A 24,999-nucleotide genomic window follows, 5' to 3' on the forward strand; every position below is an offset into this window, starting at 1 on the left:
CGTCTATGGCAAGGGAGTTAAGCCATTGAAGTCGAGGATGCCCAGAAAGGAGCCTCTTAGCATCCGACAACGGAAGAAAATGAAACACAGTTACTAAAAATATCATTCTACATATACTCAAAATCTTGAAAATCTCTAAAAAAGTAAGAAGAATTTTATAGTGCCCTAGCGTGTTTTTGAAACTTTATTCACCTTTTGCGGAATTTTTAGGGTAATTTTTTCACTTTTCCCTACGAGACAAGGGTTACACATGAATTCGTAGTGGTTTGTCACCTGCGTCACGGGCCCCTCCAGGGCCCGGGCCCCGGTACCAAGGACCCAGTATCCCCCCCCCCTTGTGGCGGGCCTGCTCCCATCAAATATTGTCAAAAGCGTGCGGGCCGCACGCTTTTGAAGAGTTAGTGAGCTCTGATTGGTTCCTCAACAGAAACGGGCATGCGCAGAGCGCTGACCTTGACGTTTTGGTGGAACGCTTTGACAGTGTGACACAGGCATTTGAATCGTTCTGCTGAGATTTATGTTTCAAATGGAGAATTTGCAGGTATCTGAAATTTTGTTTTCATAATTAAAATGAAACTGCTGGGGAAACTGAGCACGAGGATATCCTTGGTTTCTAAATCGAACAATTTTTGGAGGAAATACGACAAAATAACCTACTCTACCAAAAAGCATGTGTTTAAATAGAAAATACCGCCAGATGACGTCACAAGGCGGCACATTTCCTCACTTTTAAATCCATTTTTCTCCAATTTCCCATTTCAGAAAAAAAAGTTAAAAAATACCGCTATCTCAGCTTATTAAGCACTCTCAGATGAAGTGATAAAATTTTTGCGTACGAATTCTCCATTGCACAGTCTGAGCAGCACTACAAAGCTCAAAACTTCATACGTCGTTTCTACACAGAAGGACTAAAATGTTACCTGGCCCCTGGAACACTATGATAACGAGTGTTTCTCCACCTCATGCACCACTTTCAGAGCTCGGAATTTTTCCGGACAACAAATTGGTCCGGAGGGAAATTCATGTTCCGGCTTTCGGTCCGAATTGGGGAGGGGAGGGGGGTCCAGGTTTTGGCGCTTGTGAGGAACTCGCGGTCGGAAGCGAAGCCGCCAAGAAAGGAGAGACAATTAAATTAAGCACTTCTTGGGGTTCTCTTTCGGCAGGGCGGAAGGGGGGAGGGAGGGGGCTGCGAGTTTCTGCTCCATGAAACTTTATCATCAACGGCTGGCCGTTGTTGCCGGTGGCTTGAGATGAGCAGTTCCACTCACAAAAATCCCTCTCGAAAATGTATAAACGATTTCCAAGAGCCTCGATTCGATCGAATTTTAAAGGGCAGCGGAAATTGATTGGAAGAAGTAAGATAACCTTGCACTGAAAAAAAATTCTCGGCGTTTTTACCAAGGTCCGTTGGTGCCTATACCATCTCACTTTTTTTCCAATTATTGGTAATTTTACCGAGACAGACTGGTAAGCTTACCTAAAAACCGGTATTTTTACTGTTTTTTGCAGGTGGGAATACCACTTTTATTGGTAATCAATTCCCGGTAACTTTGCCATTTTATCTCGGTAATTCTACCACAGTCGATAAAAAATATTGGCGTTTTTACCAAGGTCTAGTAAAATTACCGAGAAAGTTCAATAATTTTACCGAGATTTCTCGGTAAAATTACCAATTCCATAAATGGTAATTTTACCAAGAAAAAACTGGGATCAAATAAAACCCTGAATTCTTGGTAATTTTACCCTTTTCTTAGTAAATACACCGAGGTTTTTTTTTCGATGTGGTGCATAGGAAAGAGAGGCGCACTACTCGACTTCCAAAAGTCTGGAAAAAGCGGCTGTATATAATTTTCAGAGGTACAAAACTAACAACGATGCAATATGATCGTGAATCGCAAGCTCAACATGCGAAATACAACTATTTCAACTTCCAAGTGGCTAAAATTGCATATCACCCGAATTGAAGGAAACCCTCTGATTTCACTCGTATTCTCAAAGTTTAGGCTTATTGCACATTTGTTTTGGATGCATTGCTAATTGCAGAGACAATATATTGGGACCGCGTTATAAGCAGGAAAGAATCAGGCCACATCTACATCAGCTATTGCCAAATTTAGTTGGGCAATTTAATTTTTACATGAAAACGGTTGTGCGGATTTTTTCTGCAAATTTCAGTGGATTTTCTCCACAAAACGAAGCAAATTCTTAATATTTTTCGACAAAATCCGCACAAGTTCTCGTGTAAAAAATTAAATTGCCCGGTTAAATTTGGCATTAACTGATGTGGCTTGGTTCCTTTTGGTTAAACGCGGTTCATTTTAGAGATCGCGCAATAAAACTGTAAGGGCTGTAATCAATCGAGGCAAAAATTAAATTCAGAGATCAATTGGACTACATTTTGTAATTAGGAACTATAATATGTGGCTCAGTTTAGAAACAACGCATGTACCATTAGCTTCTCTATGCAAAGAGGTGTTTTTACAGATTAGCCAGATATTGTAGTTCCTAATTGCAAAACGAAGTCCAATTTATCATGAAGAATCTGAAGATTTCAAGGAAAATAAATGCGTAACGTTTGTAAGAAATTAATATTTTATCGGGAAAAATTTGATGACCCTCGTATGTTCATACGGAGTTTTTCCTTAGCGCGGTATAGAATATACCTCCTCTCGGGTGACTCTCTTTCCGTCCACGTAATAAAATGAGTTAATTAATAAAAATTAATTAATCACAATCGAATAAATGATGATAGTAATGAAGTATGACATTAAATGGACCGCGCATAGCAGAGAGGAACCGCAAGCCACATCAGCAATTGCTAACTTTAACCGGGCAATTTAATTTCTTAGATGAGAACGTTTGAGCGGATTCCATTGGAAATTTTAGGGAATTTGCTTCGTACCATCACGAAAAATCACTAAAATTCGCACAAAAATCCGCACGACCGTTTTCATGTAAAAACTTAAATTGCCGTTTTAAGTTTGACGATAGTTGATGTAGCTTGGTTCCTTCCTGCTGAACGCGATCCAAATGTTATTGCGGGTGTTTTTCGGCTGAAAATGGCAACTTTTCCTCGCGTCGTTTGGGGATAACGGGATGGTCTGGGAAATGAGTCCGCAGACACGGCCTGAATTGCAGCACTACGTTGCTGTCTCGACCTCGCAGCTTAACGAAGCACAATAATACACACAGCAAAATGTTTGTAAACCAACGAATGAACGGCCAAACGAGAGGTTGGTATTTGCACGGACAGCGAGGGCCCAGCATTTCGGCGAGCAGAAAAAATACGATAAAAATTAAAACATGCACAAAAACTAAAATTAAAACACAGGGTGATCCTAAAGACCCGTACCACACTGGAAAAAAAAACACATAGGATCTAGAGTCCAGACTCTTGAAAACATTGACAAGAAAAAGGACTCTTGATTCAATAATTAGACTTAAGCTTAAATCTAAAAGAAATCCGCTCAAATTAAGAGGCTTGATTCTTGATTTAAGCTTAAATCTGATTGAATCAAGAGTATTTTTTCTTGTTGATGTTTTTAAGAGTCTGGACTCTAGATCCAAAGTGTTTTTTTTCCCCAGTGCACCCCTATAACCCCTGAGGGCTCTTGCTTCTTTTCAAGGTCCCTTTAAAATCTTAGGGGGTACAAAAGTGTTCCCTTTGATCTACGCTGCCGTGGTAAGGAAAAACGCCGTATGAACTTTCGAGAGTTGCCAAATTTCCGCGTATAAAACGCGTATTTTTGATGAGCGTTATGGATTTTTCTCCTGAAATTTTCGGATAATTTAGATCGAATTATCAAAGAAAATTCTCTGAAAAATTTAATGGAAAACGTTGACGCGTTCAACCGAAAATTCGTATTTTATCAACGTAAATTTGGCAACCGACGAGGATTCATACGGCATTTTTCCTTAGTGCGGCAGTACGAGCACTCACAAAAATTTCGAGTATGTACCTCAATTTGTGCAAAAGTTACAGAGGTAATGTTTGGTGCCGGTATAGTGCGGGACTTTTGCATCACTCTGTATAACGGTTGCGATCCCAGTAGGACACGGGGCTTTCACACTGATAAACTCCGGCTGTGAAACCCGTACTCACGGTAATACGGGTTTCACAGGTGCAGACAAGACATACCGTCCGCTCTAGGCTCAGAGCCCGAAATTTCCGGATGTAGCACCTGTTATTCCGGCAACTGAACCCGTAGCAGTCGAAGCTAAGGCTCCAACATCCGGCACTCTTGGCCTCTGAGCCCGGAACGGACGACCTGTCTATAAACGATGATGTAAAAAATCTTGCACCATCCCTATAACCCCTAGACTTCTTGCCCCTCTTCAGGGCGGTTCCCTCGTAATTTTGGGGGGCGCCAAAAATAGTTTTCTTTGGTATAGGATCACTCATAAAATGTCGAGTTAATTTCACTTCATTTGATCAAAAGTTACAGGGTTAATTGACGCCTGGCGCTGGTGGCGCGGGTCTTTTTGATCACCCTGTACAGCCCGTAACTTTTTTCAGTACATAATCAATATTGGAAGAAAGTAGAATAGGGCTGTTGCATGGCCCAAAAATTGCTTGGAAAGAAGTTGCTCCTAAGGAGAATTTCGGTCTGAAACGCGTTTCTGAGCTTCAAAACTCTCAAAATTGCTGAAAAAAGAGGCTAGAAGTTGCAGTAATTTTTTTTTTTTTTGATGGTCTGAAGCTTATGACGTCACATGCGGTCACTTGGTTTCATACACCTGGAGTTCGATGCAACCATGCAACATGACCGCCACACGATTCAAATCACGAACGAACGATTGCGTCTCACAATCAGAAAAGCGATGGTTGACATGCATAATATCAGGACTGGGCAAATCAGCGAGCCTCCGTGGCGCAATCGGCTAGCGCGTTCGGCTGTTAACCGAAAGGTTGGTGGTTCGAGCCCACCCGGGGGCGAAACATTTTAAATGCACAAGGTTTAATCAAAATTCAGGATGGTATGAAACTAAAGGAACTTGTAGAGTACTGGAAAATTCAAAGAAATACTTCATGAAATCTCACGAGGCGACGGTGTGAATTTTTTGAAAATATTATTCATTTCAGAGGCGGGATTAGCAATTCCCGCTAAGAAAACACTGATCAACACAAGAAACCCTTACGGTTCTCGAATGACTCTAGGTTTTTACCTCTATTTCTCGAATAGGAAACAAGAGTTATAAAATGCAATGCCTCTGCAGAATTTTGGCTTTTGTTGGTTGTTTAGCGTGAAATTCTTTGATACACGCCATGCTGAATGCCTCGACGTCATTTGGATTGCATTTTGCGAAAGGGAACCAAGAGCATTCCAGTGTCGCTAAAATTGTGCAACTTTTTTTTTACCTTCCTAATATAAACTGATTATCCGAACAAGATTTGTCTTCACTCCCAATAGACTACGAATTCAAGACGAAAATTACTTAGGTAAGTTTCATTTTTTGCATGATTGTAGTAAGGTTTTGCGAAGAATGTAAGATGTACAATTTTAGCAACATTGGTATACTTTTGGTTCCTTTCTGCAAAACGCAATCCATTTACTACTAGTGATATTTGGATCGCATTTAGCGAAAAGGAACCAGCGCAATTACAGTGTTGTTATAGTGTTGCTCTTTCATATTTATCTAAAAATCACCAAAAATAGTAAATAGTTTTTGCATACCACCAAAAAATTGGTAATTTTAAAGGGAAATAATTGTGTGAATTTTAATACTGCACATATATCCAGTATTTTTTTAAAGAAAAAAGTAATTTGCATGATTTTGAAAACACTGTGATCGCGCTGGTTCCTTTTTGCTAAATGCGATTCATTTTATCACCGTGTCAAAATGCCTAATGTTGATGATAACGAGTTCATTTGAACAAAATGTCTATTTCCACTTCATTTTTTACACAGAAAAAGAAGAAGAGAAAATAAGCCACCTAGCCTAGCGAAGCGTTTTCGTTTCGATAGAAAAGAGGTTGAATATTTCCTTTGCCGCCCCCCCCTCCTCCTCCACTGATAGAAAGCAAGCAGCACGCCTCGCTACTCCGCGCCACCAACCCCCCCCCCCCCCCCCTCCAGCCGCCGCACATTGGCGCAAGTCAATGGGAGCGGTCGAACAAGATGTGGAAGCTTTAAAATCGATCCATTGATTATTGCTGTTTTAATGACATTTATTGAGAATATTCGAGCATTACTTCACGCTGTATCACGTCAAGCACTTGAAATGAAAATTGACCGAGACACATTTAGATTAGCTTCATAGTACGTCCCAAGTGGAAGTCGTAAAGCAATACGCAAAACTAATGGGACTACATTTTTTAATAAATGAGGTGCTCATTTTATTAACTTAACTGCAAAACGTAGCAATTTAAAAGAGGCTTAATTTTTTCCCTCGTAACCTCTTTTCGAACGAATCTTCGTTCAGAGATGCGACATTTCCACGAGATTTCGTTTTTTGGAAAGTGAAATTTTGATATTCCATAAAATTTCTCCGCCTTTCAGGGGCTGCGTATACAACCCGCGATAAGTGCGAAGATTTTTAACAGCAAAAAAACCTCGAACTTTAACTCAAAGTATTTTTGTTTCAAAATTTTTCAAAATTAAAATTTAACTATTTACACCGTTCCATGGCATGCTGAGCCCGCTGCAGAAATTATGAAACTTTTCATACCTTTCTCGTGAAGTGTGGCAACCCTATGAAATGTTTCACGAAATGTCAAGAATTCCCACAAAATATCATGCAATTCCACAAAATACCACGAACTCCCATCGAATATCATGAAATCCCACGAAACATCACGAAATTTCAAGAAATCGCGCATCGGTGGACCCGCTCCACCGAGCGGCGGGAACTCCAGGATCCGGACACGACTCGCGGGACTAAATTTGTAACTGGAACCGAGGACCGAGGGAATCAGGGATCGACCCCGCGCCCCGCCCGGCCCCTCGCTTTGACTTCCACCAGGGTCTTTGTTCCACCGCCAAGCTCAGCCCCCCCCCCCCCCCCCCGGGTCCCCCGGTCCCCGCAACCCGGCGTCGCGATTTTTTCGCGGAGGCCGGTCGTCCCCCGCCCGCGATGGTCGCGGTGATTTGTTTGACTTCTCAATTTGCCCGAGCCGCGACATATATATATATATATATATATATATATATCGCGGAGGCCGGTCGCGTCCCCCGCTCGCGATGGTCGCGGTGATTTTGTTTGACTTCTCAATTTGCCCGAGCCGCGACTTAAGTTCCCTTTTGTTTCAGGCTCGAGCGCGTCCCGCCGCGGTCGGAGTCTGTCATTTCTGAGGGCTCGTGATCTTCCCTTTATATACGGCCCGGGCCCGGGCTTCCTTGAGGAGGGTGTTTTCGTAGCGGAGAAACCGCGAGGAGCTGGGACGGTGGGGACGATTCGAATAAAAAAAACATTTAATAGGCACTTAGAGAAGTTCTCGTTCCATAACATAGATTCAGGATCGTTCTTACAGTCGTTTCTTGAACGGTTCAACTCCTCAGAAGCACTGAAAAAAACACATTGGATCTAGAGTCTAGACTCTTAAAAACATTGACAAGAAAATGGATTCTTGATTCAATCAGATTTAAGCTTAAATCAAGAACCAAGCCTCTTAATTTGAGCGGATTTCCTTTTGATTTAAGCTTAAATCTGATTGAATCAAGAGTATTTTTTCTTGTCAATGTTTTCAAGAGTCTGGACTCTAGACCCAATGTGTTTTTTCCCCCAGTGAACAGTTCAATTCCTCGGCAGGGGTTCTGGAAGAGTGTTAAGGAGGTTTAAGGAAATGCTTTTCATGAAAAGAGACAAATTTCTCATGAAAAGCATTGCCTCAAACCTCTTTGAAACTTTTCCAGACCCCTAAGGATACTACAAAAAGATAAGGGATCGAAAAAATTTAGCATTGCTTTGAAAGAGACACTCATACGCTGTCCTAGATACACAATTTAAAGGATTTATAGAACAACCTATCAAAACCAGATAATCAAACCTTTTTCGTGATCAGATTTCTTTTATCTACACTTGACATCAAGTAATGTACAATGTAAATGTGACGTATACCTAACCTCAAAAAGGCTCCTGTACACATGAAACAATTTCAATTTCAAGGTCCCATTTAGTTAACATATGTATATAGTGATTAAGGGAGGTTTAACGTAGGCGGATCTGGACACCTCGAAAGTGGGGAGGGGGGCGTAAGGGGGCCCGGGGGGCTTCCCACAGAAAATCTTCCAACTTTTACACTGGAAAAAAACAAATTGGATTTAGAGTCCAGACTCTTGAAAACATCGACAAGAAAATATACGCTTGATTCCATCAGATTTTTGGTTAAATCAAAAGGAAATCCGCTCAAATTACGAGGCTAGGTTTTCGATTTAAGCAAAAATCCGATTGAATCAAGAGTATTTTTTCTTGTCGATGTTTTTAAGAGTCTGGACTCTAGATCCAATGTGTTTTTTTTTCCAGTGTAAAGCACCTAAAATGCATATTGCGTCAATTTCGTTATAAATTAACAACCAATAGAAGCGTCCTTCCTTCTCCCTTCCTTCTTCCTTTCTTTTCTCTTTCTTCCCTTCTTTTCTCTTTCTTTTTAGAGAGAGACGGTGGTGGACGTACGTTCCCTAAGCTGCCCCCCCCTTTGGATTCGCCTATGAGGTTAAAGAAAAGATGAAAAAGACAATTTTTGCCAATCTCTAGTGAAATTCAGCAGTATATTGGACGTTCCATTGGTTTACGCCAAAAAAGACAACAAAATTATTGAGAAAAACCTTGACACCTTCACCATGGAAATTTTTTTGCGAAGATCTAATTCATGCGAATGTCAAATCCGCTCACGGCACTAGGTCATGCTGCGTGTCACTTTCACGTCATTTCAGCCCGCGTGTGACCGAGGTACTAGACGTATAAAAATCTTGGAAAAAACCCTGAACTTAACTTTTAAATTTATTGTAAGCACGGAGCTACACGGAGGTGTATCAATAATTATTCGCGATTTCTCGCGAATCTGGTGAGATTTGCAGGGTTAGATTTACCACTAACTCGTGCAAAAATAACTGTGCTGTCGTCGTAGATCCTAAACAGGGTGATGAGGAACGTGCAATTCAAGAACTTAACATTTGGGTTTTGAACATTAAGAAAAACGAAAACGTTAATGAACAAATACTTCTCTGAAGCAAATAGAGCAGAGAGAGCAAAGAGAGATTCATTTTATTCGCAAAGTACGAATATTTACTGATTACGTTGTGGATAGGATTTTTTGTCGATTTTATACAATGACGTCAAATCATCCCGATAATATTGCGGCATGGGTAAAATCATTTGGACTAAGTTTAACAGATACACGCTACATTAAAGGAGAAAACGAATTTGAAGCAGTTACTAATTCAACAGGTCGTAAATCTCCGATCAAAAATTCAAAGTCGAGAAACAAATATTTCCAACATGAAAAAAGTCGTTGAACTTGGCCTTAAATGACGAGTCACACGAAGAAATAAAACTTAGAACCACCGTTTTTCGGTTCATCCTTGATGTGACTTGATGCTATTCTGTTGGACTCGGCCCATTTAAGTATCCATTGTCAGTCGTTCAACAGACGAAATTAACAGTCGTTCAACAAAAACGTTGCTTCGAAGAAATTGGCTTAAAAATATCCCAATGGTGCTTTCAGTCAATCATGAAGCTAATTTTCAGACATGAGAACGTTTGAAAAGTTAAAGATCGGAGTAATTTAATCCCCCCTTCCCTCACCCGGCCGTAACTCATCCGTAATACAGGTCTGCAACCCTATAACATTACTTAGATGACACTTCTTCCGATCCCATCCATTCAAATTGACAATATTAGATTAATTTTTAGAGGAAAAATGGCCATCTGGTGTCAATTTTTCATCATAATTTTCGAATAACCGGCGCTACGTGCCATTTTTTGCGTCACGTCAGCCTTAGACTCCTCTGTCTTTTTGTGACGCATCCATAACGATGACGCAGGCTCAGCCGCTCAGCAGACTACCCCTCTTCCACACCATCTCACATTTTATGTACTGCCCCCATGGTTCATGCACGTAAAGATTTGATAATAATTGGGTCTCCACTATAAGAAAAAAAGTCTAAAATGGGGAGTTCAATTGAAATTTGCGTAATTTAATTCGCTAGATTTCGATAAATCACTCCCTTTGGAGTTTTCCCTTCAGTGTTAAAGACCAGCCCGATGAATTTCAGAATACTGGAATCCCATCGAAACGGAAAAACTTAGAGAGAGAGAGAGAGAACAGCTTTAACCTCACCTGCAAACTAAGTATTATTACTATGTACCGGGATGCATAATTATTTTAAATATACACTTCGCACTTAATGATTGACGCGCAGACTTGGAGCACGAAAATTGCGCACTAATAATGAATTACTCGTACAACACGATGTCTTACACGTGCAACGAAGGATGAAGTTCCTGCAAGAGACTTTGTACTACACAACTAATAATGATTGGTTACGAAGGCACACAGAAAATTTTTCGCCTTTCTACTTTCACATTGGCTTTCAACTTCCATTTTCCCAAAATTTTCAAACTGATTTCTTTCTTCAGTAAAGAATTCACTCGATTTTACCACTGAAGGGAGCTAACCTGATTGGGGATTAAACAAAGACAATATGTTTTAGGAGTGCTTGTTAGATGTGTGTTCCTAGATCATTTAGAGCAGGGTTTCTAAAATATACTATCTCTGCAAATAGCAATGCATCTGGAAAGAATGTGTATTGTGATTCAACCGCGAAATCATGGGTACACTTCGGTTTTCCTTAAATGCGGGAGGTATGCAATTTCAGCTACTCGGAAGTTGAAAAAGTTGTATTTTTGTTTCAAGCTTACATTTTCAATTTGTGATTACATCGCTTAAATTGTAAGTGCAAGGTCTATAAAATAGATCGTCTCTAGTCGTTTAGGTTACCTCGCGTTCCACCCACATGAACACAAAATGTCGGTTACTTTTTCTTACCGTGATTTGCGGCTCACGATTGCATCGCTTCGACTGTTAGTGTGGGGTCTCTAAAATATATCGTCTCAGGTCCACACAAGATAAAAGAAATTAGGAGTTTCGCTTTTTCACCACGGGGAGCGCTGCAACAGTAGCGTAGTTCCGGTCAGACGACCCGCATGAAATCGCCCCTCTAGCATCTTAATTTTCACGTGAGCCTTGTTTCACATACGAATCCATGCTCTCTGGGGCTCATGCGGAAATCGAGATACGCCCTTGCGTTGGGAGAGCGACGATAATAGCGACTTCCTCCCGGTCCCCGATCCCGTTCCTTTTGGCGGAAAAGAAACGGTTGGGAAGTTGAGGGAGTTTCGCGCAAGTGATTTAAGGAGGGGGACGGAAACCCGGGTAACTTCGTATCCTTCCTCCTCGTGATTAAGGGGAGCCCCGACTTTCGCAACTAAAACAACGCAACAAACCCGCAGAAAGCTCATCCTTGCCAGATTGTGCTGAAATTCAGAACACTTCTGCCGTCATAGCGAAGAGAGCAGCACCGCCATGCTGAGGAAGAACGCTTATTTTTGAGAACGAGTATGCGTGTATTTCCATGAAATTTTCAGACATTTTAGACGAAATTGCGAACAAAATAGTCTGTAAGAAATGAAAAAAAAAATTCACGATTTTCCCAGTAAATTAAGGTTTTATTGTGAGAAATGTGGCAACGTCTGAAGGTTCATACTGCGTTCTTCCTTAGCACAGCAGAGCAAGTGTCGAATTTTCGAAATCGAATTTCCTTCAAAATTCGTCTGAACTCTTCTGGGCGAAATCACTAAGATGGCTAAAACAGCAAAATCCATCGGAATGGTTTAAAAATGAGACATATTAAAAAACCGTCAGTGCGCAAAAATGACGTAGATTCAGGAAAGACAGCGGTAAGTGACATTATTCCTCCAGAGAGCCAATGAAAACAGGGCTTTCATGTATTTTAAAGTGCCGCCCTCTTCTGCCAATGTCTGACCTGAAAGTGTTGTGTGCCCAAAACGCAACGACGAAAGCATGCAGAAGATAGCATTTACGGCTGTCTTGCCTAACAATAACTTGGCATGAAAATGAAAAATACCCTTTTTACGTAAATCGAAATGAACTCAGTCGGTTTTTAATCATCCAAACGATTTCAGGAGTCTTTTGGACGATTAGTGGCAATTTGGCAAAGAACGGAGGCTTCTTTCAATAAAATTTGCCGGTCAGAAACTTCTGAGCCCGTTTCCTCAAAACTTCATTTTTGCACATACTGGTCTCTTCGCTATGACGGCAGACATCCCACATATAACTCAGCGTAAAATGGTCAGGTTTTTTCACGCAATCTGGCAAGCTTGAGAGAGGTTTCCTCCTGAACTTTTCGGGTAATGAAGCTTTCGCGCGTGGCTGGATTTGCCGGTTGAAGTGCACGATTTCGGAAGATTAAAAATCCGTCACTCATCCCGCGCTTTTGGCTGTCGGAGTTGCAAAAACGCGTAAATCAATTTGCGACGCTACAGACTTCCTATCACAATTGAATCGCATTTAACAGAAGGGAGCCAACTCTACTACAGTCACAAGAAGACCAAATCCTGCAATTAGGAACTACTCATTTTAGAAACAACGTATGTGCCATTAGTTTCCCTAAGTAGATACTTGCATTTATTGATGAGCCAGAAATAGTGGTTCCATACTGCAAAATGTGGTCCATGTAAGTAATTAAGCATTTAGCAAAAAGGAATTAGCGTGATTGCAGTGTTGTAAACATGTTGCTCCTTCATAATTATCTAGAAAATCTCCCAGAATAGGGAATAATTGATTCTTACCACCGTATAATTGTTCATTTTAGAGGGTACCCAGGTAAAAATTGGCCGTAGAATGTGTGTTTCAAAATACCATAGACCTACAGTCGGCTGTACGATTTCCAACAGCTTCTATAGCCGGCAATACAATTTCTTATAGCCTTTTATAGCCGATGGCGAATAAGCAACAGCCAGACAATAAAGTGTATGCTAAACGTTAATAATTACGGATGCTAGGACTTAGTGAGTTTTTGAACTACCGCTCTCTTTTTGTGCCGTAGTATCTTGATTTATTTTGCGAGGAAAGCTCCGTGCTTTGAAGGATACCTATTATTCTTAATATGCTGGAGCGCCTTCAATTTCGTATGATACTGTGCAATACCTCTGGTGTGAAATAGTTGCTTCAGGCGCCGTGGTACGCTGCGGCGCGAGCGGCCAGCGCGAAACGCGCATAGGCGCCTACAAACCTAACACGGATACTTCACGCATTGCGCAATGCGTGAAGTATCCCTGTTAGGTTTGTAGGCGCCAGCGCGCCGCCGCTCCGCTTGGTGTTAGGCTCTAATATTTAATCTCGCGGAGTCAGCGTTCTTCAACTCCTGATTTTGAAATGTTTGCACATCCTGTATAGATTATTCTCATTTCAATTGATGGAAAAAAAAATGTATTAAAGGAAAACATAATGTGTGTTTTGTTAATATTAAGGTGGTTCCGTATCAAACTTAATGATTTCCAAAGCACACGAATTTCTACATAATTTCTAATAGCCTTTTATAGCCGATGGCGATAAACTGTATAGCCCGGCGATAGGAACTATAGCCCGGCTGTATAATCTTTTATCGCTTCGTACAGCCCGGCCGTCTGATTTTCTCCGCTTTCTACAGCCAGCTATATGAATTTCCATAGCTTCCTTTAGTCGGCTATGAGAACTCCTATGGTATTTGAAACGCAGCTCCTATCGCCAATTTTTATTCGGGAAATAATTGGGTAAATTTTAATACTGAGCATATATTAGGTATTTTTAAAAGGAGAGAAGACATTGCACGATTTTGAAAACACCGTAATCGAGCTGGTTCCTTTTTGCAAAATGTTATCCATACGATCATAGCCTGAGTGACTTCAAGACTCAGTATTTTAGAGACTATTCTCACTATTGAACGAAAAATTTCGTATGGAGCACCATTTCTTCGTATTTTTGGTATGGTTTTAAAGACCTCTCCTTGCAAGCAGTGGAATCAGAGAGTCAGAGAGCAGAAACTGTGCTGTATTAATGTTGCCGAAACACGTCTACAGCATGATGTCTAGAATTCATAACCAATGGTTATGAATGAAAAAATGAGGGAAGGAGCATGGTTATTAACCATGCTCCTTCCCTGATTTTTTCCTGATTTCCAAGGGCTCATTTTCTTGAAGAGAAACTGAAGTTCGCTCCCACTTCTACGGAATTTTCTTGGGAAAAACTAGACAGAAACAACTCTTCTTTTGGCTTTGGCTGAAGTTTGCAGCTGATCCATTCTGAAAATGTTCCCGATGTTTACAAATCTGGTTAACAAAAGTTTCTCTATTATTCTGATGGTTTGAAGATTCAAAAATGTCATTGATGCGATAGAAGGGGAGGTTCTCGGTTTTTGGAATATTTTTCCTGATTCCCTGAATTTTTTTATTCCCAGATAAATTCCGGATTTCCTCGGGTCCTAGACACCATGGTTCTACAGTTGCTTACGGTTCATTGCTCCGAACTTTTTTTCTCAGAGAGTATGTCAGAATATCTGCATGTCCAAAGATCAAGATACAAGACACGGGATTTTCGTCATCGGTATTTCGTGCGGTAAGTATTTCATGCGGTTCAGAGTCAGCATGCTGCTGGCAATTTCCACGCGTATAGCTTGCCGCGTACCTGCGTGCAACCGACGCACTCTGTCCGACATTATGCGGCGAGACTCTATAATTAGCACACGATTTGCATAGCTAAGCTGCGATCGCAGAGCAACGCGACAGTCCATCATTTTCCGGCGGGAAATTATTCTTTACGCGGGGGTGTCTCCCTGGCTGCCTCGCGGCGCAACCCCTCGTGAGTGTCGAGTGTCATTCAAAGAAAATACTGCCATGTTACGGAAGAACGCCGCATGAACATTCGAGAGTTGCCAAATTTCCTCCTCAAAAAGGTTTATTTTTGAGGAAAGTTATGAATATTATCTCTTGAAATTTTCAGATGATATAGATCTAATTACGAGGAAAATTCTCTGGTAAATTGAACGAAAAATATTCACAAGTGTTCCTGAAAATTCGTATTTTATCAAAGGAAATTTGACAAATGACGAGGGTTCATACGGCGTTTTTCCTTAGCCCGGCAGAATAATGGACCATTGGACAAGGTGGAAAAGGCATTCTGATACAAGATTCACGATCAAAATTTCGATTAGAACACGATTCGCGCGACAGAAATTACTGAAATCATCGCCTAATTGAGGGATTGACGTTTCTAGTTTATATTGGATACGGAAATTCGGAATTCTTCCCTCAAAAGAAAAAAAAATAGTCTCCTTGAATAAAATCGAGCTTTACAACGGTATTTATGTTTGAAAAAATCCCTAGAATAACAAATAATTTTTGATCTTCGACGAAAAAACTTGCTAATTTTTATGGAAAATGATCGGTAAATTTCATTAGGGTTATACGTATTTTTACCTAGTGTTTGTGAAGTAAAAATAAAATTGTACGATTTTGAAAACACTATAATAGAATTGCATGCAGTTTATACATATACAGTCGGGGTACTGAGAAAATTAAGTATTTTGCAAGACTAGGGTAATTTTTAATTTCTGGAAAAATCGGAGAGATTCTACGAGTTGGCGACAACGAAGACATGAAGTGACTGCACTTGACGACAACTGTGTGCGCTGCACATGAATGGGCAGCTTGCGCCCGACGTGGATCGTACGATGTGCGTGGTTAGCCTTGTTGCCAAATGACCTACAAGAAGCAATCTATTAATTGCAATTAGAATTGCACTCTAATGCCTCCAGAGGAAGAGAACAGTAAGTACAGAAAATAGAGGTTTCTCGCTTCGGAGAAAAAACGAGAAAAGCATACGTGCATTAGGTACATGACTATTGAGGAGCGAATCGCAACTTGATCCGCTTTTATAGGGTGTCTGCCAAAAATTACATTTTTTATTTTCCTGATATTTTAAATGAAATTTTCTGATATTTTGCGTGCGTAAGTTGGAATTCGTTTGATTATTTACGTTGCATGGTGTCCATGTCCATGACCAACAAATGTATTTAATGAATTAAATCATCACTTTTTCCAGCCATGGCCGTATAAGGTTGAAAAATGCTTGACACACTCGGGTTTTCCTGCTCCAAGACAATACCCCCTCCCCCTAGACTGACCATACCTAGACATTTGTTTTGAGATTAAGATATATCTGGTTGTAACGTTTTACACGGCTCCTACGGGGAAAACCTGAAAAAAGCTATTTTTGACTCCTTAAAGTAAAATTTGACGGGGGACGAATTGCTTCCCTTAAACTTCAAGTATGAAGGCCTTGAATGCATTAAACTTCGGCGGCTGAATCTGTTTCTGGGTGAAAAAAAAAATTTAATAGTGGAAGTACATATTACATATAGGGACTGCATCCGTCAAGGGAATGGAGAGGAGGGGATGGGAATGTGGTTATCCACTTGAATGTTTTAAATTCTCTGCCAGGAAAGTGATTCAGTGGCAAATTTTTAGTATTTATGTTCCACGAATGTTATATTTCCAAGAGAAGATCACTTTATAAGGTCACCAGTCATCTCATGGTACTCTTAATTTCACTTATTCACCTCGTCCCATTAGGTCCTGTGTAAAAATTCACAACCTGATGCATTAACACACTCACAGATGAGTTCCGAATGTTTAGGTATGGTCAGTCTAGGGGGTATTGTCCAAGACCGATTTTCCTGATATTTTCATGATGAAATCGAATTTTCTGATCAAATTTCCGGCTTTTAATGGCGGTAGACAAGACACCATGCATTTCATCCGCGTTAGAATTCTAGATTCAATTTTTCTCCGATGTGCATCTTCATCTATAAATCATTTCAACGCTCTGCAACGCGTTCGCTCTAATAAAAATTGGTGCACGTGTGTGCGCTCAAAAATTCAAAATTTCATTAATTTTCCGCAATCGGCAACGCGGCGCCACGGTCGGGAGACGGGAATTGCGCGAAGCCATCAATAATTTGACACATATTGCTGCGGCGGCTGTTCGTGGAACAATTGCACCTGCAAGCTAAGGAGGAATCCCAACCCGCTCAAGTAAATCGTAAGCTGCTACGTTATTATTCCGCACTTTTCCGCGTTGTTTCGGACTTGAGAAGGCCCTCGGGGCATTCTTACGATCCAGTCCTCGTGCCGTTCATCCTGTGAATGTAAATAAAACATGGAATAGTCTACCAGCGAGGAAAATTATTAATGCGTAGTTTTTTTTTCACTTCGCATTCGAGAAAAGCGGAAAATCGTGCAGCATGACAGGCTTGCAAAAAAGTTTCGAACATGAAATTGACTTCATTTTTCAATAAAAACTACTATTTTTGGCTCAAGCAGAGGAAAGCTGTGGTTAGTTCATCATTTCTCCTACCTGGTGTGTACAACCACGAGTTTCAACCAATTGGATGGCTCAATTCGTCACTCCCCGGACAAAAGAACGTATCTCCGTTCCAAGGTTGCAAAATCGAAATAATCAATACCTGTTTTCACGCGAAAACTATAGTGCAATTTCCAAAAAATCGTTGATTTTTGACAATAATCTATGGGAATATCCGTGAAATTTTCAAAGAGAAAATTTAAAAAGTTCCCGAAAAAATAGACAGTTGGGTGAAAGGAAATTTTGCAGCATCGGAATACAGTTACGTTCCTTCGACTACGAAACGATGCGTTTCCCGCGTCTTCTTTGTCTAATGCTTTATCTACCAATTTCAATAATCAGCCTCAGGGTTGCATGGGTGAAATGAAAAATATGAAAAATTGAAAATTTCCGGGAAATATTTCGTGCAATTTCAAGAAGCTGTGAAAAATATGAAACATATTGCAGGGGCTGGGTATGCAACACGCACTAAAAAGCACCAAAAAGCAAAAACCAGCCGTCTTTCACTTAATTCCGAAAAATATTTTTCACATTTTTCTGAGATTCCATGCACTGGAAAAAAAAACACATTGGATCTAGAGTCCAGGCTCTTGAAAACATTGACAAGAAAAAAAACTCTTGATTCAATCAGATATTTGCTTAAATCAAAAGGAAATCCGCTCAAATTAAGAGGCTTGGTTCTTGATTTAAGCAAAAATTCAATCGAATCAAGAGTCCTTTTTCTCGTCGATGTTTTCAAGAGTCTGAACTCTAGATCCAATGTGTTTTTTTTTTTTTTTCCAGTGCCATGAGATATTTCACACGAAACTCAAAGACGTTATTTTTCACGAAAAATTGCAACCTTGCCCGCAGAGACTCCTTTCCTCCCTGTGTGTGGCAACCCCGCCGCTACATCATAAACATCTCATTGAGAGCGTCCGTCTTGCGTTGCCGAAACTTTCGAGCCCACTCCGGTAGAAGTATACATGGAAAGCTTTTTATCAAGCTTGTCAGGACAGGCGTCCGGGCCGTCCCCCGGTCACTTACGACGTCCACCCAAGCGTCCGATTGTCCTCGAACTTTCCACCCCCTCCCCCCTCGTCGCGCCCACCGCGTCTCGAAAGCGATCGCGGGGGTGAAGCGTGAAGGAGATCCGGATCGCGTCGCACGAAAGAACGATTCCGCGGCGGCATATTTTCCCGGGCCGCCAAAGTTCGGCCGCCGCCGAAAGCTCCCGGGAGACGCGAGGGAGTAATGAAAGTTAAAGCGTCGCGAGGTTATTTAAAGTGGAAAAGAGTCGACTCTCTCCGCCGAGTTTGGGGCTCCCAGCCCTGTTGCCGTCTCGCATCCCGGCCCGATTATTGAAACTTTCTCGGCCTGACAAGACAAGACATAGCCCTAACTTAACCATGAAATATATCACAATTCCATGTTTTACAGAGTTCCTATAAACTTTTTAATAATCGGCTTGCAGCAGTAGCCAATATACAGGGTGTCCCAGGATTAAGTACAATAGTGGTGTTGCAGGTTTTGCGAATATATCAATTGATCTATCACTTAGACGATACACTGGGAAAAAACACATTGGATCTAGAGTCCAGACTCTTAAAAACATCGACAAGAAAAATTACTCTTGATTCAATCGGAATCTAGCTTAAATCAAGAACCAAGCCTCTTAATTTAAGCGGATTTCGTTTTGATTCAAGCAAAAATCCGATTGAATCAAGAGTATTTTTTCTTGTCAATGTTTTCAAGGGTCTGGACTCTAGATCCAATGTGTTTTTTTTCCAGTGTGCGATATATCGATTAATTTGTCGTTTAAACTGATGGAAAATGATCAATAAACAGTGTGTTCGCAACGAAAACCTTGTCAATCGATGCTTTACCATAGCCTCAAACGGGGAAATGTCGATGATAGGTAATTCACGCCTCGCCCCTGATGTAGATGTTTTACACAGTTCCTTCAAACTTTCAATAATCGGCTTGCAGCAATAGTCAATATATTTAAGAGAACTATCAATCTAGGAAAGCGTTTGAGTGAGGCAAAAGACGAGTTCGTGAGAGGTGTGTTCGCACACAGAGCGTTCGCAACAAACACTTTAATAATCGATTCTTCGCCAAAGCATAAATGGGGAAATATCAAAAATCGATCATTTACGCCTCGCCACTGAACGGAATACTGCCGTGCTAAAGAAAAACGCTATGTGAAAATTCGAGAGTTGCCAAATTTCCTCCGATAAAATGTGTATTTTGAAAGAGATTTATGAATACTTTTCCTTGAAACTTGGAACCTTCAGGAACTTTAGGTGAAATGGCGAACAAAATAATCTGAAAAATTGGAAGAAAATTAATCATGAGTTTTCTCGAAAACTTGTATTTAATCAAAGGCGATTTGCCAACGCCTAGATGTTCACTGAAAAAGAAGTATGGTAACGTCTATTATAAGTCTACTTGATTTTTTACACGGTGGTACTAATAAGTGAAAATAACCAGAATTATAGGAGTATTAACTATAACTCTGGCGATACTTTCCTTAATATGATCAATGCCACAATAGAGTCTGGTGTTCATACTCTGATCACTGTGTCAGAGTATGGTAAAATCTATCATATTTTATTGCAGTGTTCATACGGCGTTTTTCCTTAACACGGTGGAATAGTACTCACGCTCGAGCGATCGAACCCAGCTATACACACAGCCCTCTTGGAGAAAAATAAACGCTCACACCTGACGAAATCATTGGTGCCCGAGCGAATAAAACCAAATAAAACCACCTCATGAAACTCTCCTCGGATGCGAAAAAAGGAAAATAATTAAACTCGGGCGGGGACCCGCGAAAATCGGACAAAAAGGAGCTTTCGAAGTCCGAAGGGACCGCGCAGGAGCTCGATTAATCTCACTTAGACAGGCGCATAATAGGGAGTGGACCGTTTTTTCTTCTTCCTCCTTTTTATGACGACTCCTTTGACCATTTGTCATGATGTCGCCGGCAGGCCCACAACACAGTTATCTAGTTCCTTCCGCGCCGCGCCGCGTCCCTTCATTCCCGCTGTCGCAGAGCTCTTCTCCCCCCCCCCCCCCCTCGCACCTGTCCGAGGGATGAAGGGATCGAGGAAGTGCATCCACACATTCACTCAATGAAAAGCAATTTTATCGAGCGCGGAAAGCCGGTCCCTGTCGAACCGTGCAGGGTCCTCAATCGGAGATGAAAGCATCCCCTTCTGGAGAGAATATTACAGGTGGGCCTGCGGCCTGATTATTGCAATCGATAGATAAAGCTATCGACAAGGAAGACAAGGGAAACATGGAGTGATCCTATTGGTTGAAACGGGTAATTGTCATAGAATGAGGGAGGGAATGGTGGACTAACTATAGGATCTCTCCAGTGGGTTATTATTGAAATTTATGGACAAAGCTATAGACAAAGAAGCCGTAAGGAGTGTGGAGCGATCCTATTGGTTCAAAAGGGTGCGGTACCGATAGACTAAGGGTGTGAATGATGGAATACCTGAAGGGTCTCTCGTGTGTTTTTGTTAGTTAGTCTGTTACCTACCTTCTTTGTCTATTGCAACTACCCGCTTCCATCGATGGGATTGCTATATATTCCAGTTGTCTTCTTAATCTATTGCTTTGTCGATCAATTTCTATCATTAAGCTATCAGCCCGCTAACCTCGAAACGATCGATCGATCCAGGGATAGCTGATCTTCGAGATCGTACGGGAATTTCAGCCGTGATAGCGAAGAGAGCCGTAAAAGCAAAAATGAAGTTTTGAGAAAATGGTATCAATAGCGTCTGAGCGAATTATTTTATTGAAAGAAACTACCATTCTTTGCCAAATTACCACCCGACGGAACGGAATTACGGACGACTCTCAGAAATCGTGTGGATGATTCGAAATCGACAAATTATATTTTCAACTATTTAAAAATGTCATTTTTCATGTTCATTCCTAGACGAATTCTGAAGGAAAGTCGATTTCAAAAATTTGAAAATTACGGATTTCTCCGCAATCACGGCAAACTTGGAAAGTCGCTAAAACATGTTTTATTTTAAGTTTGGGAGATTATGATTTCATCCCCCACCCATTTTGCCAAATCGTAAATAGTTTTTTAAACATTGTTTGGTAAAAATTTGCTTTAAGAGCTTAGTCTTATTTTTAGAACTACACTGGAAAAAAAAAAACACATTGGATCTAGAGTCCAGACTCTTAAAAACATCGACGAGAAAAAATACTCTTGATTTAATCAGATTTAAGCTTAAATCAAGAACCAAGCCTCTTAATTTGAGCGGATTTCCTTTTGATTTAAGCTTTAATCTGATTAAATCAAGAGTCCTTTTTCTTGTGAATGTTTTCAAGAGTCTGGACTCTAGATCCAATGTGTTTTTTTTTTTCCAGTGTATCCTTACGGTACTCATTTTAATTCCATATTTATAGTGCTTTTGCAAGTACAGAGTTGTACTTACTAGATAATGGCCACCAAAAAAAAAAAAAAAAAAAAAAAAAAAAAAAAAAAAAAATTAAAGCGTTACATAATTATTAGGGGGATGGGGTGCAAGGGGATCCGGAGTAAAAATTCCAAAGAGCGTTATGTAATTTAAGAACGCTCCCCTACAGCTAAATATCCACGGTGGAACGATGCGGTGGGAGTCGAGAACCGAGGTCGCTAGCGGTAATTTCCGACGGAACTTCATCCAACTTCAACTTTGACGCCAGGGAAGTCGAAGTTCATTAACACGTCTCGGTGGCCGTTAGCGTAACGTCATCGCCGCGACCGTCGCGTCGCGTCGTCATCTTCGCCGTGGACGGGCCAGCGTCCGATTCGACTGCATAATAACTTCATTCATGTTGATTGATTCTGATTTGAGACCTCGCCGACGCGATGATTCGATAGAACTATCCGCCTCGGAATCCCTGTCCCGATGTCCCTTCCTCGCATTCTCTCTCGTTTCCTGAGGGATAGATGGACTGCGTTTAGCAGAAAAGAACCAAGCCACGTCAGCTGTTGCCAAAAAGTTGGAAATTTTATTTTTTTACATGAGAACGGATGTGCGGATTTTTGCGCAAATTTCAGTGAATTTTCTGCAAAGCACAAAGCGAATTTCTTGAAATTTTCACAAAAATCCGCACAAAATTTCTCTCGTAAAAAAAATTATTTCTCTGTTAAATTCGGCAATATCTGATGTGGCTTGATTCCCTCCTGCTTAACGCGGTCAACATTGACATTTAACTGGGTAATTGAATTTTTTATAAGAGAACGAGACTCTTTTGGAAACACTGGAAAAAAAAAACACTTTGGATCTAGACTCCAGACTCTTAAAAACATCGACAAGAAAAAGTACTCTTGATTCAATCAGAATCTAGCTTAAATCAAGAACCAAGCCTCTTAATTTAAGCGGATTTTGTTTTGATTCAAGCAAAAATCCGATTGAATCAAGAGTATTTTTTCTTGTCAATGTTTTCAGGAGTACGGACTCTAGATCCGATGTGTTTTTTTCCCCCAGTGAATGTTAAGGAATTTGCCTCGTACTACGCAGAAAATGTACTGAACTTCGCACAAAAATCCGCACAACCGTTTCCATGTGAAAAATCCAATTTTCCAATTAAAGGCAACAACTGATGTGGCTTGGTTCCTTTCTGCTTAACGCGGATCAGATAGCCTTCTGCGGTTTTCAAGGCTTCCGGAGGGACCAGAGACGTTTTAGAGACCGTTGTTACACTCGGAAGTCAACGCTCAGATTCTCCTGATAATGAGTCGTGTTCGAAGAGGTAGGCAATTAGTTTAGCAATCCGGACCTGACTTGCAGAAACCCGCCTAGGAAAGTGCTAACCCCGACATTCATCAGTCATAATTTGACGAATTATCCCTACATTATTGCTCGAAAAGTTGCTCATGAATCATCATTAGGTGAAAAACAGTATGGACCCCCGAATTCAACTTTGGTCGCACTTGATTACGTTGTTTATATATTTAGTGCAGGGTCTCAAAAATATAGTGTACTCACGATAAGTATATACTCTCTACAAGTAACAATGCATTTAAAGTGAAGGTGTATCGAGCTTAAAGGATGAGAATACAGAGAAAACCCGTGGTTTTCCCATAATTCGGGAGGTATGCAATTTGAGCTACTCCAAAGTTCAAATAGTTGTATTTTGCATTTTGAACTTGCTTGCATTTGCTATTCACGATAAAATCGCACCTTACCTTGGTGTAATTTGTAAGAACTCGCGTAGCAAAGGTCTCACCCTGACATTCATCATTCATCGTTTGGCGAATTTTACCTGATTTCAATCTCAGTAAGTTACTCATCGACCAACTTCAAGCGAAAAATAACGTTGGCCTCTGAATTTGTACATCGTCCCAAATGATTTCATTGCCTCGATTCTCAGTTTGGAGTTTCTAAAACGTATTGTCTCTGGTTCCTCTCCCAACGTCCCTTACAACTAACATCCATCGCCTCCTTTTTTCAAGGACAGCCCTCTACGAATTAATGGATTCGGGAGGGATGATGAGGATTTTCAAATATTTGAGCACTGGAAAAAAAAGACATTGGATCTAGAGTCTAGACTCTTGAAAACATTGACAAGAAAAAACACTCTTGATTCAATCAGATTTAAGCTTAAATCAAAAGGAAATCCGCTCAAATTAAGAGGCTTGGTTCTTGATTTAAGCAAAAATCCGATTGAATCAAGAGTATTTTTTCTTGTCGATGTTTTTAAAAGTCTGGACTCTAGATCCAATGTGGTTTTTTCCCTGTGAGGTTTAGGCAAGATTTTACAGGGTGTCTACCAATGGCGCAAAATCATTCAATCGTGCAAACTCGCCGGCTTTCCACTTTCTTCTCATCGGCTTTCTAAAACATTTCCTTCAGATTTCAAAAAGGAGGCTCTTGTTTCTATCGTTTCCATCGATTTCCAACTTTGGACCCCTAAAAATTGTCCTTCCTTCCAATTTTCTTAAAGTAAAAATTCCCTGAACAATTCCAGTTAGTTCCGGTTCTTTTCCGGTCTTCGACATCATGCTTGAAATGAACGAATGTGAACGAGACTGAATAGAACGCTAATCATTTCTCCGAAGATCTGGAATAAGATGTCGAAAATCGGTTTGTATTCTCTCACTTTCTTTTCATCGGATTTCGGAAGAATTTCCCTCAAATTTCAAAGAGGAGGTTCTTGTTCCTCTTATTTCCGTCGAGTTTCAACTTCGGACCCCTAAAAATTGTCCTTCCTCCCACTTTCCTAAAATTTAAAATTCCCTACTCAATCCCAGTTATTCCCGGTTCTTTTCCGGTTTCAGACATCATGCTTGAAATGAAAAAATGTATACGTGACTGAATACTAATCACTTCTCCAAAGATCTAGAATGAGATGTCGAAGATCGGTTCATATTAAATTATGACTCGATTAATTATTTCGGTGTGAAAATCAGTGTACAGGCGTTTGGCCGGCCCTCGATTTGGCATCGCGCGAGCAAGTCTGGTCGGAATAAATTGGAAAGGTCACTCCGTCGCACCCTGTCCTCGTCCATCGCGGAAACTCGATCCTCCACGACAGGTCTCGGACTCCAGATCGCCGCTCCCGTTTGCCGAACCGATGGGAAA

At 40.8% G+C, this 24,999-nt stretch overlaps 1 protein-coding gene and 1 non-coding gene across 2 annotated transcripts in view; one reads left to right on the forward strand and one right to left on the reverse strand.

Annotated features, from left to right (window-relative positions):
• Nucleotides 1-24,999, reverse strand: part of LpR1 (Lipophorin receptor 1) — a gene marked incomplete in the record, with an annotated part of 731,049 nt that overhangs the window by 673,074 nt on the left and 32,976 nt on the right.
• TRNAN-GUU (transfer RNA asparagine (anticodon GUU)) lies at nt 4,863-4,936 on the forward strand. Its single transcript has one exon. It is a non-coding gene; the product is annotated as a tRNA-Asn (tRNA).

Source organism: Bemisia tabaci, chromosome 10, assembly GCF_918797505.1.
Source record: "Bemisia tabaci chromosome 10, PGI_BMITA_v3".
NCBI classification, from domain to species: Eukaryota; Metazoa; Arthropoda; class Insecta; order Hemiptera; family Aleyrodidae; genus Bemisia; species Bemisia tabaci.